Here is a 21,824-nt window from a genome sequence, read left to right on the forward strand (position 1 = left end):
GTGTATATATACCACAATTTTTTCCCATTCATCCATCAGTGGACACTTGGGTTATTTTCATATCTTGGCTGTTGTAAATAGTGCTGCAATGAACATGGGAATGCACATATCTCTTTGAGATATTGATTTCATTTCCTTCAGATATATACCCAGAAGTGGGATTGCTGGATCATATGGTAGTTCTATTTTTAAGTTTTTGAGGAACCTCCATAATGTTCTACATAGTGGCTGCACCAGTTTACAATCCCATCAACAGTGGACAAGTGTTCCCATGTCTCTATATCCTCACCAGTACTTATTATTGCTTAACTTTTTGATAATAGCCATTCTAACAAGTGTGAGGTGGTATCTCATTTCGGTTTTAATTTGTATTTCTCTGATGATTAGTGATGTTGAGCACCTTTTCATATACCTGTTGACCGTTTGAATATCTTCTTTGGAAAAAATGTCTACTCAGATCCTTTGCCCATTTTTAGTTGGATTGTTTGGGTTTTTTGCTGTTGCATGAGTTGCTTATATATTTTGGATATGAACCCCTTAACAAATATGTTGTTTGCAAATATTTCTCCCATTCTGTGGGTTGTCTTTTCGTTTTTGTTGATTGTTTCTTTTGCTGTGCAGAAGGCTTTTTAGTTTGATGTAGTTTCACTTGTTGATTTTTGCTTTTGTTGTGATGCTTTGGGTGTCATAACCATAAAATCCTTGATAAGACTAATGTCAAGGAGCTTTTCCCTATGCTTTTTTTTTTTTTAAAAAGATTTAACTTTATTTATTTTTGGCTGCGCTGGGTCTTCGTTGCTGTGCACGGGCTTTCTCTAGCTGTGGCGAGCAGGGGCTATTCCTCATTGCGGTGCACGGGCTTCTCCTTGTGGTGGCTTCTCTTGTTGAGGAGCACAGGCTCTAGGCGTGTGGGCTTCAGTAGTTGCGGTGCGTGGGCTCAGTAGTTGTGGCACACAGGCTCTAGAGCGCAGGCTCAGTAGTTGCGTTGCATGGGCTTAGTTGCTCCGCGGCACGTGGGATCTTCCCGGACCAGGAATCGAACCCATGTCCCCTGCATTGACAGGCAGATTCTTATCCACTGCGCCGCCAGGGAAGTCCCTATGCTTTGTTTTTAAAAGAAGTTCAGAAGAAGCAAGAGAAAGAGGGGGTATCTTGTTTTTTAACTGATAAATATCAAAAGAGTAAGTATGCAATTATTCCTACCTGGATAGAAAATAGTGATGAGGACCACCAATTTTTCAGCTTTCATCTCCACAGCAATTCCTATCGCCAACTATGATGCCAGGGGCACATCCCCTAAGCTGACACATAAGTAGAGTTTTATCATTTAACTGAAAGCCTATATTGTACAAAGCCAACACATTCAGAGGCTAAATAAAGATTTGGGGACCAGAAAACTGCAAATATTCTCTCTTTGCTGTGACATTTCATTTGTTTTAGTTCCAAACATGGTGTCAACAGTACATGAGAGCAGTAGTGGTCCTATGAAGAGACTGTGCTTGATTATCATAATAGTATTTTTTTTAAGTGAGAGTTTAGAGTGATTAAAATGTGTCGATTAATTTCCTCCTCTGTGACTGAATTTTACTTTTTACCACATAAGTGTGTTGAGTGACTGTTGTTCAGGTGCAATCAACTCATCAGCAGCGCTTGACTAGAGAAGTTATTAAAATTATTTTAAACTTTTTATAGCACAGTGTCCTACGAAGCATCCTATTGAAAAGGTTCATATTAATATATTTAATAGGCCTACATGAGGATTTAATAGCAATAATACTAGCATCAGGCCTTAGTAACTCCTCATCAAGTCACTTATTAAATGCCTTCAAAGTGCGACGCTCTTGTATACTCTGTAAGGGATCCTTGTTTTCACACTTTGGTAAATTGTAGTCTCTCAGAGGTAAAAAGGTAATTTCTACAGATAAAGGTAGAAACCATGTCTGAACACAGGTCTTCCATAAGAGAGATGCAAATAAAGCCAATGGAAGCAATGGGAGGGAAAGATCACTTTTGAGGAAAGGCTTCAGGAAAGAAGAGTATGAGGAAATCTTGTCACTCGGGATACACAGGATGTGTTAGGAGATGATCGAGCAGTCTGCCTCGACGGATGGTAAATGGAAGATAAGTCTTGGTCTGTTGATGACATGTCATGGAGGTTGCCAGGCAAGGCTTGCCCTTTATCGAGTATGCAGGGAGGAGCTGTTGAAGATTCTTGAGCGAGTGGGGAGAACATGAATGGAGCTGGGCTTTTTGAATATTAATGCAAGAATAGTTTACAACCTGGATGGAGACTGTAAACTGGAAGATGATTTAGTAGACTTTGAGAATAGTCCATGGGGGTTTAGGTAATGAGAGTTAGGAGAATGATAGGGGACATGGAGGGGAGGAAAAGATGCAGGTGATACTCCTTCGTAGCTGATGGACCTTGAAAGTAGGAGGTCAGACAACTCTGAAGCTTCAGGCTTGGATGCCTAAGAGGACAGTGGTGGCTTTAACAGGAATAGGCAGCCAAGAGAAGGAGTAGGTTTGGGAGAAGATAATGAGCTCGTCTATAAAAAAGAGAACCAGAGGATATTCAAGTGGAGACAGTTTTTTCCTTTGTTTTATTGAGATATAATTGACATATAGCACTGTATAAGTTGAAGGTGTACAGCGTAAAGACTTGACTTACCTATATTATGAAATGTTTACCGTAACTACTTGAGTTAACATTCATCATCTGATTTTGATACAAGGGGAAAAAAGAGAAAAAAAATCGTTTGGAGTTTTTAAGAGCAGTTTTTAAATGATAGTTGAGAAGAGCATAGGTATGGTTTGGGGGGTTATCCATGTACATATGATAGTTGAAGCCATGGGCACAAATGAAGTTGGCGAGGGAGAAAAATATAGAAATAAAGAGAAAGAGGATCAAGGACAAAATTTTGAGAAATTATACATTAGTGGAGGAGGAAAAGTAAGCAAATAAACAAACAATCCAAAGAAAACAAAACTAGGAAAGAAGGCAGAAGGGAAGAACTTCTTAATTAAAGAATTTGGTGTCTCAGAGGATGTTTGGTAGATGTCTGTGGGATACCTGGGAGCTCACGTCCCCTTCTCTAAGAACTAATCCTCCGCCAACACACAGAGGGTTTGGGCCTGACAGCTATGTTTGTACAATTTGACCTTGTTCTTCTGACCATGGTTGGTTTGACCTGAGTTTGATAACTGACCAAAGCTGCACCAATCAGGTTTTCTCCCCTGGGAATTTGGAATTAAGAAATACAATGTTATTCTATTAAGGGCATGAACTGGGTGATCACAGTAACCTGTGCATGGGGTGGCCATCTTCTGTCATAGAAACAGAAAAGTGGAGGAAACCTGCCTTCTGAAAGAAACGAATGAAGTGACTTGCAGAAAATCAAAATGAGAACAGATGACCTGAGAGAGAGAGAGAGAAACTGAGAGTATGTTTATTTTCCCATGATGACTATTTTCTGTCTTATCCCTTTTCTTCAATCTTCTAAAACCATCCCCACACCTGCCTACCCTGATGCGACTCCAGTATATTCCTACCATCAAATCTACACATCTTTTGGCATTTAGACCCATCTCTCCTTTCTTTCTTCCTCTCCTATCAAAAGCCATTCCTCTACTTATGATTTAAATTCCTTCCCCTCTTCTTAGGGGTTTCATTTCTTCAGTTATTCCCTTCCTTTGTTCATCATCAAATTCTTGATTATCCCCAATATGTATAAACATGCTCTATCCTAACATTTAGAAAAAAACAAAGATTCTTATGCTATCCCTTTCCATCTGTAATACTAATTTTCTGATCCCTTCACAGCAAACCTTCTTGAGAGAGATATCTACAGGTTAACTCTGATTTCCTATTCAATCTACTTGAATCTGACTTCCACCCACCACGCCAATGAAAACTGCTAATCCATGTTGTCAACAGCCTCCACATTGCTGGACCCAATGGATGTTCCTTGGACCTCATCCTACTCCCACTTTTAGCAGTTTTCAACACAGTTGGTCAGGCTCAACTTCTTGAAAACCAAATCTCTTCTATTGGCTGGTCTGTCTCCTAATTCTCTAACCACTGCTGTTCAGTGACCTTCAGGGGTTTTTCCTCCTCTAATGCCCTCTAAAAACTGGGCTCTAGTCTCTGCTTTCTTCTCTGTGAACTCACCTTCTTGGTAATCTCAGTCATTCCCATAGCTTTAAATACTAAACATGGTAACAAATTCCCAAATTAACCTCTTTAGCCTAGACATTTCCTCCAACATCTGTATTCAGATATTCATTTGTCTGTATGACATGTCAAGTCTCTGTGAATATCTGAAATTAATGTATCTGAAATAGAACTAAACTCTCAATTTCTATCAACCTGCTTTCCTCCCCTCACTATTAAAAAGAAATTCTATCCTTACTTTTTCCCACTGCAGTAAATGTTATCACCATTCACCCAGTTATTGTAAACAAGAAAATCCAGGCAATATTCTTGATTTTTCCCTCTCCTTCCGTCCCGAACTCTGACCTATCAGCTGGTCCTCTTATTTGCTCCTCGTGAATAGATGTGTAGTCCATCCACTTCTCTCCATCTCCTCTGCTACTACATTAAACCAAACTGCCATCATCTCTTACCTGAGCTATTGCTGTAGCTGCCAACTGGTCTTCTACCTTCTACTCTTGCCTCCTTTCATCTATTTTCTGCTCATCAGTCAGGGTAAACCTGGAAATACATCGGACCCTGTTGTTTCCTGCTTAAATCAGTTCAATGTTTTCCAATTAGTTTGCCATGAGATCCAAATTCCTTTAAATACTTAAAAGGCCTGGCCTGCTCTGGCTTCTGCCTCCTTCTCCAACCTTACCTCCCTCTATTCTCCCCCTCCCCCTTTAAGTTCCAGCCACAGTGGCCTCCTTTCACTTCCCCCCCGAAACACCACTGCAGGGCCTGCACACAGGTGTATCCTCAGCCTAAAACACTCCTTCCACAGCCCCAATCCTCAGTTGCCCTGAGTGGCTCCCTCCCATTCTTCAGATTTCAGTTTAAATGCCTTGTCTTCAGTGTATCCTTTCTGAGTCCTTGCCTATCACTAATAACCTATAATAATGTATCATTAGGTCAGTTTGTTTCATCTGTAATGCTCATTATATGGGGTAAATACACATTTGTTTACCTGTTTATGTAAGCCTTCCCTACTAGATTATAAAGTCTCTCAAGGCAGGGACCTTGTCTCTTCTGTTTACTACTTGGTCACTGAACACCTAGGAGTGCCTGGAATATAGCAGGTGCCCGAGAATTATTTGTTAAAACTTTATTGGTTACTGATAGCTTCCTAGTTCCTGATGCTAATCCTTGTGCAGCCCTATTATACTTTCTGTGAGAGGGTTTCTTTGGTCTTATATTACCCTCCCCCTTGCTGTTTCAATCATTTGAATAGGTTTCTGTTCTTATAGTTAAATGATGACTAATTGATAAAGTTTTTAAAAGGATGTGGTGATCAGCAATGTCAAAATCTGTTAGATGGGGAAGAAGGTTAAGGGCTAAGCAAAGTCACTGGAAATCTTCACACCAATAGTGTCCATAAAATGTGGCTCTGTGGAAGCCAGGGTACAGTTGGGTTGATGAGAAGGGTGAGAAGATGAATGCAAGTAATGTAGAATCCTCTTTTTGAGAAATTTGACAGTAAACATAAGGCATGAAGTAAAATGGGATCTTGGGGTTCATCAGAGTCCAAGAAAGTATATGTTGCTTTAGTTTAATAAGAATAGGGAAGAAACGTCTACTGATATGCGAATAGAAGCCAAAAGAGAAAAAGATTAAGTTGGAATGAGGAGGATTAATAGATTTAGTTTCCATGAGGCAGTAGAGGATTTGATCAAGAGCACAAGTTTGACAAAACGGGACAATGTTTCCCCCTCCATTTACAGGAAGAAGGGACGTTAAGAGAGTGAAGGTAAAGAAAAAATTTATGTAGAGCAAAGGAAGTTGAGCATGGCCATTTGAGGAGGTAGCAATGTCATCTACAACTGGTTGTCAAGGGGAATCTCTGGAAAGACTTTTCCAGACCACACCTCCATCCCTTTACTCCATGACCTCCCTACCCAAGATGGTAGATGCTCTCCACTGCAACTGCCGCAGAGACTCACTGCTGCTGAGGGCCACAGTGGTTGGTGGGAATGTGCCTTCTTTCTTAGGTGGGGTGGAACAGAAGAAAAGCCTGCGATCACTGAGGAGAGGGGTAGTCAGAAGGGAATATTGGGGTTTGAAGAGCTCTGACATCATGAGGAATACGACAAGGACATAGAATTGTTTTCCAAACATATATCTCATCAGGCATTCCTGGGGCCCTTCTAAAAATACAGATTTCAGCCACATTCCCTAGAGAGTCTAATTCAGCAGGTCTGGGAGCAGGAGGGGTAGGATTGTATAATTTTTAACAAGTTCCCCAGGTGATGTTTATGATTTGGCAAATTTGGGAAACAGTGGATTAGAAATGAATAAAAGTTCACTAAATTTAATTGCAGGCCCCACATATTTTCTCAGTGTTTAGCCAAATACAAAGAGATGTTGATAACTGACGTCAATTCGTGGAAATTACCCAAAGAAAACAGTTTTCAGTGGATTGGTATCTAATTCTATGGTTCCAAATAATCTGCAGCGCTATTTAAAATGTAAGACTAGTTTATGGATATTTCTTTATAGAGAATTTCATTGAGGAAAAGGTAAATGGAATGGACCAGCTAACAGTTATTATTCCTAATATAATAACAAAGTCAGATGTTTTAAAGCCTGTTGTGCTTCTAGTTTGCTTACCTCCCAAATTAATAAGCTAAACATAATAAAAATCTAAGAATGTAACTTGATATTACCCATTCCTAACGTTTTTCCCCCCCTAGATGTACTGTCAGTTTCACCCCACTGTATTTTTTTTTTAAATCAGTCATCAATTTTATACACATCACTTTATACATGTCAATCCCAATCGCCCAATTCAGCACACCACCATCCCCACCCCACCGCAGTTTTCCCCCCTTGGTGTCCATACGTTTGTTCTCTACATCTGTGTCTCAACTTCTGCTCTGCAACCCGGTTCATCTGTACCATTTTTCTAGGTTTCACATACATGCATTAATACACGATATTTGTTTTTCTCTTTTTGACTTACTTCACTCTGTATGACAGTCTCTAGATCCATCCATGTCTCAACAAATGACTCAATTTCGTTCCTTTTTATGGCTGAGTAATATTCCATTGTATATATGTACCACTTCTTCTTTATCCATTCGTCTGTTGATGGGCATTTAGGTTGCTTCCATGACCTGGCTATTGTAAATAGTGTTGCAATGAACATTCGGGTGCATGTGTCTTTTTGAATTACGGTTTTCTCTAGGTATATGCCCAGTAGTGGGATTGCTGGGTCATATGGTAAATCTATTTTTAGTTTTTTAAGGAACCTCCATATTGTTCTCCATAGTGGCTGTACCAATTTACATTCCCACCAACCGTGCAAGAGGGTTCCCTTTTCTCCACACCCTCTCCAGCACTTGTTGTTTGTAGATTTTCTGATGATGCCCATTCTAACTGGTGTGAGGTGATACCTCATTGTAGTTTTGATTTGCATTTCTCTAATAATTAGTGATGTTGAGCATCTTTTCATGTGCTTCGTGGCCGTCTGTATGTCTTCTTTGGAGAAATGTCTATTTAGGTCTTCTGCCCATTTTTGGATTGGGGTGTTTGTTTCTTTAATATTGAGCTGAATGAGCTGTTTATATATTTGGAGATTAATCCTTTGTCCGTTGATTCGTTTGCAAATATTTTCTCCCATTCTGAGGGTTGTCTTTTCGTCTTGTTTATGGTTTCCTTTGCTGTGCAAAAGCTTTGAAGTTTCATTAGTTCCCATTTGTTTATTTTTGTTTTTATTTCCATTACTCTAGGAGGTGGATCAAAAAAGATCTTGCTGTGATTTATGTCAAAGAGTGTTCTTCCTATGTTTTCCTCTAAGAGTTTTATAGTGTCCAGTCTTACATTTAGGTCTCTAATCCATTTTGAGTTTACTTTTGTGTATGGTGTTAGGGAGTATTCTAATTTCATTCTTTTACATGTAGCTCTCCAGTTTTCCCAGCACTACTTATTGAAGAGACTGTCTTTTCTCCATTGTATATCTTTGCCTCCTTTGTCATAGATTAGTTGACCATAGTTGCGTGGGTTTATCTCTGGGCTTTCTATCTTGTTCCACTGATCTATGTTTCTGTTTTTGTGCCAGTACCATATTGTCTTGATTCCTGTAGCTTTGTAGTATAGTCTGAAGTCAGGGAGTCTGATTCCTCCAGCTTCGTTTTTTTCCCTCAAGACTGCTATGGCTATTCGGGGTCTTTTGTGTCTCCATACAAATTTTAAGATGATTTGTTCTAGTTCCGTAAAAAATGCCATTGGTAATTTGATAGGGATTGCATTGAATCTGTAGATTGCTTTGGGTAGTATAGTCATTTTCACAATGTTGATTCTTCCAATCCAAGAACATGGTATATCTCTCCATCTGTTGGTATCATCTTTAATTTCTTTCATCAGTGTCTTATAGTTTTCTGCATAGAGGTCTTTTGTCTCCCTAGGTAGGTTTATTCCTAGGTATTTTATTCTTTTTGTTGCAATGGTAAATGGGAGTGTTTCCATAATTTCTCTTTCAGATTTTTCATCATTAGTGTATAGGAATGCAAGAGATTTCTGTGCATTAATTTTGTATCCTGCAACTTTACCAAATTCATTAATTAGCTCTAGCAGTTTTCTGGTGGCAGTTTTAGGATTCTCTATGTATAGTATCATGTCATCTGCAAACAGTGACAGTTTTACTTCTTCTTTTCCAATTTGGATTCCTTTTATTTCTTTTTCTTCTCTGATTGCCGTGGCTAGGACTTCCAGAACTATGTTGAATAATAGTGGTGAGAGTGGACATCCTTGTCTCGTTCCTGATCTTAGAGGAAATGCTTTCAGTTTTTCACCGTTGAGAATGATGTTGGCTGTGGGTTTGTCATATATGGCCTTTATTATGTTGAGATAGGTTCCCTCTATGCCCACTTTCTGGAGAGTTTTTATCATAAATGGGTGTTGAATTTTGTCAAAAGCTTTTTCTGCATCTATTGAGATGATCATATGGTTTTATTCTTCAATTTGTTAATATGGTGTATCACATTGATTGATTTGCGTATATTGAAGAATCCTTGCATCCCTGGGATAAATCCCACTTGATCGTGGTGTATGATCCTTTTAATGTGTTGTTGGATTCTGTTTGCTAGTATTTTGTTGAGGATTTTTGCATCTATATTCATCAGTGATATTGGTCTGTAATTTTCTTTTTTTGTAGTGTCTTTGTCTGGTTTTGGTATCAGGGTGATGGTGGCCTCATAGAATGAGTTTGGGAGTGTTCCTTCTTCTGCAAGTTTTTGGAAGAGTTTGAGAAGGATAGGTGTTAGCTCTTCTCTTAATGTTTCATAGAATTCACCTGTGAAGCCATCTGGTCCTGGACTTTTGTTTGTTGGAAGATTTTTAATCACAGTTTCAATTTCATTACTTGTGATTGGTCTGTTCATATTTTCTGTTTCTTCCTGGTTCAGTCTTGGAAGCTTATACCTTTCTAAGAATTTGTCCATTTCTTCCAGGTTGTCCATTTTATTGGCATAAAGTTGCTTGTAGTAGTCTCTTAGGATGCTTTGTATTTCTGCAGTGTCTGTTGTAACTTCTCCTTTTTCATTTCTGATTTTATTGATTTGAGTCCTCTCCCTCTTTTTCTTGATGAGTCTGGCTAATGGCTTATCAATTTTGTTTATCTTCTCAAAGAACCAGCTTTTAGTTTCATTGATCTTTGCTACTGTTTTCTTTGTTTCTATTTCATTTATTTCCACTCTGATCTTTATGATTTCTTTCCTTCTGCTAACTTTGGGTTTTGTTTGTTCTTCTTTCTCTAGTTTCTTTAGGTGTAAGGTTAGACTGTCTACTTGAGATTTTTCTTGTTTCTTGAGGTAGGCTTGTATAGCTACAAACTTCCCTCTTAGAACTGCTTTTGCTGCATCCCATAGGTTTTGGGTCGTCGTGTTTTCATTGTCATTTGTCTCTAGGTATTTTTTGATTTCCTCTTTGATTTCTTCAGTGATCTCTTGGTTATTTAGTAACATATTGTTTAGCCTCCATGTGTTTGTGTTTTTTACGTTTTTTTCTCTGAAATTCATTTCTAATCTCATAGCGCTGTGGTCAGAAAAGATGCTTGATATGATTTCAATTTTCTTAAATTTACTGAGGCTTGATTTGTGACCCAAGATGTGATCTATCCTGGAGAATGTTCCGTGCGCACTTGAGAAGAAAGTGTAATCTGCTGTTTTTGGATGGAATGTCCTATAAATATCAATTAAATCTATCTGGTCTATTGTGTCATTTAAAGTTTCTGTTTCCTTATTTATTTTCATTTTGGATGATCTGTCCATTGGTGTAAGTGAGGTGTTAAAGTCCCCCAGTATTACTGTGTTACTGTCAATTTCCTCTTTTATAGCTGTTAGCAGCTGCCTTATGTATTGAGGTGCTCCTATGTTGGGTGCATATATATTTATAATTGTTATATCTTCTTCTTGGATTGATCCCTTGATCATTATGTGGTGTCCTTCCTTGTCTCTTGTAACCTTCTTTATTTTAAAGTCTATTTTATCTGATATGAGTATAGCTACTCCAGCTTTCTTTTGATTTCCATTTGCATGGAATATCTTTTTCCATTCCCTCACTTTCAGTCTGTATGTATCCCTAGGTCTGAAGTGGGTCTCTTGTAGACAGCATATATATGGGTCTTGTTTTTGTATCCATTCAACAAGCCTGTGTCTTTTGGTTGGAACATTTAATCCATTCACGTTTAAGGTAATTATCGATATGTATGTTCCTATGACCATTTTCTTAATTGTTTTGGGTTTGTTTTTGTAGGTCCTTTTCTTCTCTTGTGTTTCCCACTTAGAGAAGTTCCTGTAGCATTTGTTGTAGAGCTGGTTTGGTGGTGCTGAATTCTCTTAGCTTTCGCTTGTCTGTAAAGCTTTTGATTTCTCCATCAAATCTAAATGAGATCCTTGCTGGGTAGAGTAATCTTGGTTGTAGGTTCTTCCCTTTCATCACTTTAAATATATCATGCCACTCCCTTCTGGCTTGTAGAGTTTCTGTTGAGAAATCAGCTGTTAACCTTATGGGAGTTCCCTTGTATGTTATTTGTCATTTTTCCCTTGCTGCTTTCAATAATTTTTCTTTGTCTTTAATTTTTGCCAGTTTGATTACTATGTTTCTCAGCGTGTTTCTCCTTGGGTTTATCCTGTATGGGACTCTCTGCGCTTCCTGTACTTGGGTGGCTATTTCCTTTCCCATGTTAGGGAAGTTTTCGACTATAATCTCTTCAAATATTTTCTCTGGTCCTTTCTCTCTCTCTTCTCCTTCTGGGACCCCTATAATGTGAATGTTGTTGCGTTTAATGTTGTCCCAGAGGTCTCTTAGGCTGTCATCATTTCTTTTCATTCTTTTTTCTTTATTCTGTTCCGCAGCAGTGAATTCCACCATTCTGTCTTCCAGGTCACTTATCCGTTCTTCTGCCTCAGTTATTCTGCTCTTGATTCCTTCTAGTGTAGTTTTCATTTCAGTTATTGTATTGGTCATCTCTGTTTGTTTGTGCTTTAATTCTTCTAGGTCTTTGTTAATCATTTCTTGCATCTTCTCAATCTTTGCCTCCATTCTTATTCCGAGGTCCTGGATCATCTTCACTATCATTATTGTGAATTCTTTTTCTGGAAGGTTGCCTATCTCCACTTCATTTAGTTGTTTTTCTGGGGTTTTTTCTTGTTCCTTCATCTGGTATATAGCCCTCTGCCTTTTCATCTTGTCTATCTTTCTGTAAATGTGGTTTTTGTTCCACAGGCTGCAGGATTGTAGTTTTCCTTGCTTCTGCTGTCTGCCCTCTGGTCCCTAACATTCTTAAAGGAGATCTTTAGCCCAATAGCACTAGAGCTTCTGAGAGCAGATTCAGATCCATTTAAAATATTTTTTCCATTCCTTCCCAGAAAGAGTTATTTGTATTGATATACAACAGTTGGGCCCCAGACCACTTACTGGGACCACAGGGCTTCACTAATTTGTACCAGTTTTCCTCTATTCTAGTTGGTCCTGACCATCAGGTATAAATTAGTGCTAAATCAATATTAGCTGATACTTCCCCAGGTGTGGGCAGTATGGAAACCCTATCACATGAGCAAACACAGCCCTTCTTGGCTACATTTAAAATAAGGTGTTTATTATTACACTGTATGGGAAAAAGGCTTTTTTTTTTTTTTTTAAAGAAATCTCATGCCACCTTAATTTGCATTAACTTGATAGACTGATATCAATAGTCGGAATCAATTTTCAATTGTTATAGTTTCCCTACCACCTTTCACACTTCCTTCATTCTTTCAGGGAGGCTTCTTCTGCCTTCCTATTTCTTCCCACCTCCAGCCATGCCATATACCCCACACCATTTTTCCTTTCTAGTACTACTTACTCATCAGGTTGAGTAGAGAAGCCAAAGGTGACTTAGTTTACATACCTGCTTTAATTGCTCACTTTGGGTGGAGCAGTGTCTTAAATAAACTTCAGTTTTGCCACAGCACCATTACTCAGTAAGGTATTTATACAAGTGTCATTTAATCACATGAAAATAAACAAGGCACTTAAACTTGTTATTGAGAAAGAAGCTTTAGGCTTTAGCTGCCCACTCTCCTTACTCAAGGGCCAATCTCACCTCACTTATTCTTAGAAAACTTTTAAGCAGTTTTCCTTAAAGAAAATCAGGCAGAGCAAAGTACTGTGAGTCAGGTTTAAGCTACCCTTACCTTTGAAAGAAATGGTTCCTTTGTTAATTATCAATAACAAGGAATCTTGTCATTTCTCCCAATATTTCCAAGTCATAGCTATTCATAGCGGAGCTATGCATTCAATGCATTCCTAAATATTGAAAGCATATATGTTCAGTATTTAACCATAGATGAAAACAGAAACAAATATTTAACATTCCAAAGAAATGGTGCAACTCTACATGATTTTTCATTTTCTATATCCTGAATTGTATAGAAATTTCATAGTATTTTTAAAGCACTTTCATAAATATGACCTTTTTGCTTGTAATAATTCTGTGAGGTAGTTATACTATTTCCATTTTACAGATGGGAAAATTGAGGCTTGAAGCCTTGGCCAGGGTCACAGCACATGAGAGATTCAGAGCTGGGAATCAGCTCTCCTGACTCCAGGCCCAGTGTTTTTCCCTCTATAAAAATTGCCTTTATAGCAGGAGAGTCAGGGATATGTTCACTCAGTAATAGAGAAGTATGGATCTTTTCCACCCTTAGTCATTGAAGGACCTTTGAGCTGATAGTGTATGTGAGAGAGGACACTTCCTGCCTGAAAGATTGATTACTTACATTCAGAGCAACCTGATATTGCACTCTGATAGGAGAAGGAACTGTCTCAAAGGTCCTAATTGCTTCAAACATCCAGAGTTCCCAATAGGAAGACAGGGTGTGGTAATTATATATCTTACTTTTGGCTTATCTTCTCCATATCCTCACCCTCACAGATGTCTTTCAAACATTGGTAATTACAGCTTTCAGAGCCAAAGCCTACAAACTCATAATCCACACAGATGACATACTAAAATCTACTCAAATATGTAAGGCTGAAGAAAGTTTCAGTGCTACTGGACTCACATTAAAAAAAAACTACTTACAAAAGAGGTAGCCTTTATTTCTATGTCACTGCTGCATAGATGTGTAATGGTTTCTTGTTGATCTGTGAGGGTGCATATTAACTCATTTGCCTCTAAATGTAATCAATAACTTAAGAATAAAGTACACATGCAGATGACAAGACCATATGATTAAAAGCAAATAGTCTGACCTTGGAAAACGGATCCAAATTAATGAAACTAACATGAAACAATGAAGGAACTGCTTCTAAGCAAGAGGAAGAATCAGTATCAAGAAATAAATGCAACACAGGAAAGCAGTTGTCCTTGTCATGCTGGCCTATAAATGGAACCTGAGTTAATAACATCATAATCTCTAAAGAATTCAGCAAGTTCTTGCTATAGTGGCAGTGAGATAATATATAAAGTATGGTGGAATTTCCCACCATCTGTATCACTGGCGAGACCAATGGTAATATATCCTGTGTAATTTGGTGTCCCACAATTTAGGAGGGTCTGAATGTTTAAAGAATTATGAAAGTAGACTCTAGAAAAAGTCAAACTAGTTCAGAGGACTTAATAGTGATCTTCAGGTTTATTTAGTGCCATAAATATGGTATGTGCCTTTTCTTTTTTTAATTGTAGAAAGAATGCAAGGAAATCTTACAGATTTGAGAAAGACAGGGTAAGTAAAAGAACTAGCATGTTCAACATCTACACTGTGCAGGGCACTCTATATACATCATCTCATGGAATCTTCCAGAAACCCTGCAGTGGAATCCCCATAGAAACTGAGAATAAGAGAGAGTAATAAACTCAAAGATCAGAGACCTTTATCTGGTATTTGGTCCTAGGGTCTATGTACCTTCAAAGCCTGTTCTCCTGACACCAAGTCTCTGTAATACTACAGTGGGTAAGGTTATGGATCTTCTTCCCTCATTAAATTCAAGATAGTTTCTAGAAAGATATATCTGGGACAGTGATATATTCCTATCTAGAAATAGGAAAATGGACTAAATTCCTCTGAGGTTGCCTTTAGCCCTGTAATTGTAGATTAAAATTCAGATCAATAGAGATTTAGTCCAAGGCTTTTATTGAGCACATTATTATAATTTTTTAATCATTAAAGATCTAAAACCTATAACATGAGTAAGACTTTAGGAATTTATATTGAAAGGTTTTCCACCTACTCACATGTCTAACAATAAGGAATTGGTCCAATAATTAGAGTATAACCATACAGTGGAATTCTATGTTAGAATTATGTAGAGGAAATTTTAATGATTATAAGAAAATGTTTTGATATACTATTATCAAAAGAATTTTAAAAAATCAGAAAAACCAAACCAAGCTATAAAGTATGTTTCCAATTGAATTTAAATATATCTTTACATATGCATGGATAAAAGTAACTGGGAGAATATATACCAAAATATTAACAGTGGTTCCTGTGGGCAGTGGCATAACCAATGGCTTTTATTTTCATATCTGTGCTTCTCTACATTTTTCTAAATGTAGAAAAAAATAGGTCTTACACATATTACTAGAAAGAATGCTTTACACACCACACATGTGCCTGTGCACACACACCCGCAAACACAATTTTCTGCAAACATTTTAAAACTTAGAAATAAAATAACAATATATTATGAACGCAATTATGTATAGGATAAGGGAAATTTACTAACTAGCATCAAGCCCATTGGTGGCAGCAAACTGTCTGTGTACCCATTACTGAAAATAAAATTGGCCCTTCAAGTAATTTCTTATTATGCTAAAATTATTATATAGGACTACCAGAGTTTAGTTCCCTGCTTAAAATCCTCTACTCAGAAGGCACACAGAAAACACACAGCTAAGCATATGGTACCGTGTGTGTAAAATGGAGATAATAATCACACCTAGCTCACAGAGTTCTCAAAAAAGTTCAATAAAATAATACTTTTAAAGCTCCTAGCACAGTGCCTGGCACATAGTAAGCACTCAATAAATGCTGGCTATCTTGGTTATTGTGTTCTACTGAGAAGCTGAAGAACAGAGGAATTCTACAGAGGAAGACGGTTGTTGATCTAAGAAGTTCATATCTGTCAGCTGGCACACATACTTCATTTAAAAATAACCTTACAATTAATGTAGGTTGTGTCCAAAGGAACCTCTGGCACATTGTAATTGCGTAGTACATTTCATTCACCACACTTTTCAAAGTTTTAATGAGTAATGAAAACAGGAAATGAAGCCATGAGATAATTTCATGTTCCCTTAATCATTCCGCTTATGTTTATATTACCAAAAATGACTGAAATATAAAGAAAATATTAGCACTTTATAACTACACTGTTATTTGAATCTGCATTTACAATTTTTATTTGTGATTAAAAACAGCTTTGAATTTAGATACGTCCTTTATTATATAATACAAACAAAAAGACATCTAAAATTCTTTTTTGAAAATATCATCGTCCATTTGGAAACTATCTTAGTTCAGGCTGCTGTAACAAAAATACCATAGACTGGGTGGCTTAAAAAAACAAACATTTACTTCTCACAGTTCTGGAGGCAGGGAAGTCCAAGATCAAGGTGCCGGCAGATTTGGTGTCTTGGTGAGGCCCTGCTTCCTGGTTTGTAGAGAGCCGTCTTCTCACTGTTTCCTCACAGTGTGAAAGGGCCCAGAAATCTCCCTGGGGTCCCTTTTACAAGGGCACTATGGCCATTCTTGAGAGCTTCACCCTCACGACCTAATCACCTCCCAAAGGTCCTAGCCCCTAATACTATCACATTGGGGGTTAGGATTTCAACATGTGAATTTTGCCAAGACGCCAACATTCAGTCTGTAGCAGACACACACACACTTGCTTAAATGTGTTTGAATCATCTGTGTTAGATAAAATTGGAATGGTTAAATGTCCCACAGTTTTTAAGGGAAATCGTTTTAGGAGGCGTCACCTTTCTAGATGAAGACACATTAACCCAATGATTTCAAAGAATATGGCTTGGGTCTGGTATCACATTTCAAGACCAAGAATTAGAACCTCAGTTACTTACGAAGTGAAAGATACTACAATGATAATTGATAAGAAAACGGCTCAGAAATATGAGTGGGATTTTAAACAACTAAATTTGTTTGTCTCCCACTCTGATTGAATCCAGAAGTATTTATTTAGGGGAGCAAAAAATCCGGATGACTTGGAGGCAAATGTTTCTGTTCGTTGAAGAATAAGGATGTCTTTTGCCAAATGCAGCCATTTCCAAACGCAATGAAGGATTATGGCTCACATATCAATCCTGCCCCTTCCTAGCTCGGCCCTCATTCTCTGACCATCTTCTCCGAATTCCCTTGCAGGATTCCCTTCAGGACCATTGCGAATTCATGCCTTCTGGAATCCACCTTCCTCATAGCTATTGAGGCTTTTCCCACCTTTTCAGAAAAAAGTTTGCCCTGGGTGATACACGTAAATCTTTGCTCAGCCTCAACCGGCTTGTTTTCTAGCTAACAGGTTTATCTGTGGCCCCAGGGGGCAGGATAGTGTGAGAGAGGGGGCTCAAAAGACCATTACCTTTCAGTAGACAGCTAGGTAAACTAATTCCACCAAAGATCACAGGTTTCTATATTTCCTGGAATATGCTTTTTTTTCAAAATGTCAGAATTTCACGTTTTAAATATTTTTAATATTTCTATTTCTATTTCTCTCTTGTGCTTGAAAGATAATCATTTTAAAGCAAGAAAAGGAGCAGACAAGGTAAAACTCAAAGAGGAAAGGCTGGGAACTGATACAAAGTTGTAAGACAGTTCCCTCACTGTCTCCCACTCAGCACGAATTCATATTTGGCTGGCTAGTGGCTCTACATTTATATTCCAGGTAGCAAATTACTTTTGTGCATAAATAGGGACTGCTTCTTTCTCTCCCCAAGGGGAAACTACATGGTTCTAGATTTGGATACTAGAAAGCAGCTGCCAATATGGGGCAGAACAATTTAAAAGAAGATGGAAATATGGACTTTGATTTTAGAAGGTGTAGAAGAGAATGGATATCTTAGGCAACTGAAAGAACATATTTGGATCTGTAAGATTAAAAGAGCCTTGAACGAGACTGTACTTTGTGTTGGACAGACTTCCTTAGACAAGAAAGAACCCACCTGAATGCTGAGGGGCAAAGCGGTTAAGTGGCCTAAGTTTCACTGTCTTTAACTATAAAATCTGGTGATTAAACTGGCCAAGCAGAAGATATGATAAACACAGATGGGAATAAATCTGCATTTTCCAAGCCTGATGAATTTTAAAAAACTAAGTGACTAACTGAAATCTTGAAGACGAAAGAACCCAGACATGCTTCTTGAAGTAAAAAGGGGCCTAACTTAAAATTCTGTTGTCTCTGAGGATACATTACAAAGAGATAAAGAGACTCAAGACCACATGGATGGCCTCTGCTTCCACTCTGAGACCATAAAGTTCGGTCTAGGAAATGAGTATTCTCTATAGAAACATAAACATTAAAATATGAACATTTTGCTTTGATTTCAATCCAAAAAAATAAACAAGTTAAATGTCAAAGATATTTATTCTAATTTTAACTTCTCTGTACATAACCTAATATGTAGTAGGCGCTAAAACTCTGTTCATGGTATGTGACTGAATATTCTTTATGCAATGTGTAGGTTTAAATAAACGCCAAAGTTCATTTGTAAGATACTTTTTCACATTTTAACATCTCTGAAATTGGATCAAATTTGAAATTAATGGTATATGATAGTTTAATTGGCAGCATCTCTTTTCTTAGTATCACTTTAAAATAATGACACAACTTAACAATAGATAGTGTCTTAGATTTGATGAAATACAATATTCAATACAGTTTAAAAATCAAAACTCCCATCTAGGGACTTCATAGATGTTTTAGTATTTGAGAGTTATCTTAAGAGTAAGCTGGAAAATTCCTAAAAAAAAAAAAAAAAAAAAAAGGTCCTGAGAAAATCTGTTCTTGGGAGCAGAGATGACATGCATGGTCAGGGGGAGGTAGTTGGGAAAGAAAATGAGCCTAATGTTGACATCAGTGATTTAGGTCTGGCCTCAAACTCCTACCCCTTTCCCTAAGCTCCCAAAGCTGGGTCTAGTCAATGTCAGTCCCTTTGCATTGTGTTGTCAATCACTGGTACACTGGAATCCACGGAAAAGGTTCATATAGACTAATAGTGGAATAGTAGGTAGGTAGGTGTAATGTAGGTAGTAGGTGTAATGTATTTTCTAGGTATCTATCCAAGGTTTGGCTGTAGAAGGTGTCTTTTACTTTTAAGAGATTCAAATCTCATGAGAGTCATATAAAGTAAATGTGTTTTTAAAAACTTTTAATTACAGCATTTTTTCACCCTTTTTAGATCAGCTCAAAACAGCATCAGTTCTTGCATAAGGGCTTCAGAGATCTTAGGTTAAAGGAACAAAGAAGTCAGTATTATTGACTATTAAAACCAACAACTTACTGTTTAAAAAAAAGATGAATATATACATATATATAGCTATGTAGATAAGGCAGTAGGAGGGTGTGTCCAAATTGGTTACTTCTTTTTTTTTTTTTTTTTTAACATCTTTATTGAAGTATAATTGCTTTACAATGGTGCGTTAGCTTCTGCTTTATAACAAAGTGAATCAGTTATACATATACATATGTTCCCATATCTCTTCCCTCTTGCATCTCCCTCCCTCCCACCCTCCCTATCCCACCCCTCCAGGTGGCCACAAAGCACCGAGCTGATCTCCCTGTGCTATGCGGCTGCTTCCCACTAGCTATCTATTTTACATTTGGTAGTGTATATATGTCCATGACACTCTCTCACCCTGTCACATCTCACCCCTCCCCCTCCCCATATCCTCAAGTCCATTCTCTAGTAGGTCTGTGTCTTTATTCCCATCTTGCCACTAGGTTCTTCATGACCTTTTTTTTTTTTTCCTTAGATTCCATATATATGGGTTAGCATACTGTATTTCTTTTTCTCTTTCTGACTTACTTCACTCTGTATGACAGACTCTAACTCCATCCACCTCATTACAAACACCTCCATTTCATTTCTTTTTATGGCTGAGTAATATTCCATTGTATATATGTGCCACATCTTCTTTATCCATTCATCCGATGATGGACACCTAGGTTGCTTCCATGTCCTGGCTATTGTAAACAGAGCTGCAATGAATATTTTGGTACATGACTCTTTCTGAATTATGGTTTTCTCAGGGTATATGCCCAGTAGTGGGATTGCTGGGTCGTATGGTAGTTCTATTTTTAGTTTTTTAAGGAACCTCCATACTGTTCTCCATAGTGGCTGTATCAATTTACATTCCCACCAACAGTGCAAGAGTGTTCCCTTTTCTCCACACCCTCTCCAGCATTTATTGTTTCTAGATTTTTTGATGATGGCCATTCTGACCGGTGTGAGATGATACCTCATTGTAGTTTTGATTTGCATTTCTCTAATGATTAATGATGTTGAGCATTCTTTCATGTGTCTGTTGGCAATCTGTATATCTTCTTTGGAGAAATGTCTATTTAGGTCTTCTGCCCATTTTTGGATTGGGTTGTTTTTTTTTTTGTTATTGAGCTGCATGAGCTGCTTGTAAATCTTGGAGATTAATCCTTTGTCAGTTGCTTCATTTGCAAATATTTTCTCCCATTCTGAGGGTTGTCTTTTGGTCTTGTTTATGGTTTCCTTTGCTGTGCAAAAGCTTTTAAGTTTCATTAGGTCCCATTTGTTTATTTTTGTTTTTATTTCCATTTCTCTAGGACCTGGGTCAAAAAGGATCTTGCTGTGATTTATGTCATAGAGTGTTCTGCCTATGTTTTCCTTTAAGAGTTTGATAGTGTCTGGCCTTACACTTAGGTCTTTAATCCATTTTGAGTTTATTTTTGTGTATGGTGTCAGGGAGTGTTCTAATTTCATACTTTTACATGTACCTGTCCAATTTTCCCAGCACCACTTATTGAAGAGGCTGTCTTTTCTCCACTGTATATGCTTGCCTCCTTTATCAAAGATAAGGTGACCATATGTGCGTGGGCTTATCTCTGGGCTTTCTATCCTGTTCCATTGATCTATATTTCTGTTTTTGTGCCAGTACCAAACTGTCTTGATTACTGTAGCTTTGTAATATAGTCTGAAGTCAGGGAGCCTGATTCCTCCAGCTCCATTTTTCGTTCTCAAGATTGCTTTGGCTATTCGGGGTCTTTTGTGTTTCCATACAAATTGTGAAATTTTTTGTTTTAGTTCTGTGAAAAATGCCAGTGGTAGTTTGATAGGGATTGCATTGAATCTGTAGATTGCTTTGGGTAGCAGAGTCATTTTCACAATGTTGATTCTTCCAATCCAAGAACATGGTATATCTCTCCATCTATTTGTATCATCTTTAATTTCTTTCATCAGTGTCCTATAATTTTCTGCATACAGGTCTTTTGTCTCCTTAGGTAGGTTTATTCCTAGATATTTTATTCTTTTTGTTGCAATGGTAAACGGGAGTGTTTTCTTAATTTCACTTTCAGATTTTTCGTCATTAGTATACAGGAATGCAAGAGATTTCTGTGCATTAATTTTGTATCCTGCTACTTTACCAAATTCATTGATTAGCTCTAGTAGTTTTCTGGTAGCATCTTTTGGATTCTCTATGTATAGTATCATGTCATCTGCAAACAGTGACAGCTTTACTTCTTCTTTTCCAATTTGGATTCCTTTTATTTCTTTTTCTTCTCTGATTGCTGTGGCTAACACTTCCAAAACTATGTTGAATAATAGTGGTGAGAGTGGGCAACCTTGTCTTGTTCCTGATCTTAGTGGAAATGGTTTCAGTTTTTCACCATTGAGGACAATGTTGGCTGTGGGTTTGTCATATACGGCCTTTATTATGTTGAGGAAAGTTCCCTCTATGCCTACTTTCTGCAGGACTTTTATCATAAATGGGTGTTGAATTTTGTCGAAAGCTTTCTCTGCATCTATTGAGATGATCATATGGTTTTTCTCCTTCAATTTGTTAATATGATGTATCACGTTGATTGATTTGCGTATATTGAAGAATCCTTGCATTCCTGGAATAAACCCCACTTGATCATGGTGTATAATCCTTTTAATGTGCTGTTG

The sequence above is a fragment of the Eubalaena glacialis genome, chromosome 4 (assembly GCF_028564815.1).
Source record: "Eubalaena glacialis isolate mEubGla1 chromosome 4, mEubGla1.1.hap2.+ XY, whole genome shotgun sequence".
In the NCBI taxonomy this organism is placed as follows: domain Eukaryota; kingdom Metazoa; phylum Chordata; class Mammalia; order Artiodactyla; family Balaenidae; genus Eubalaena; species Eubalaena glacialis.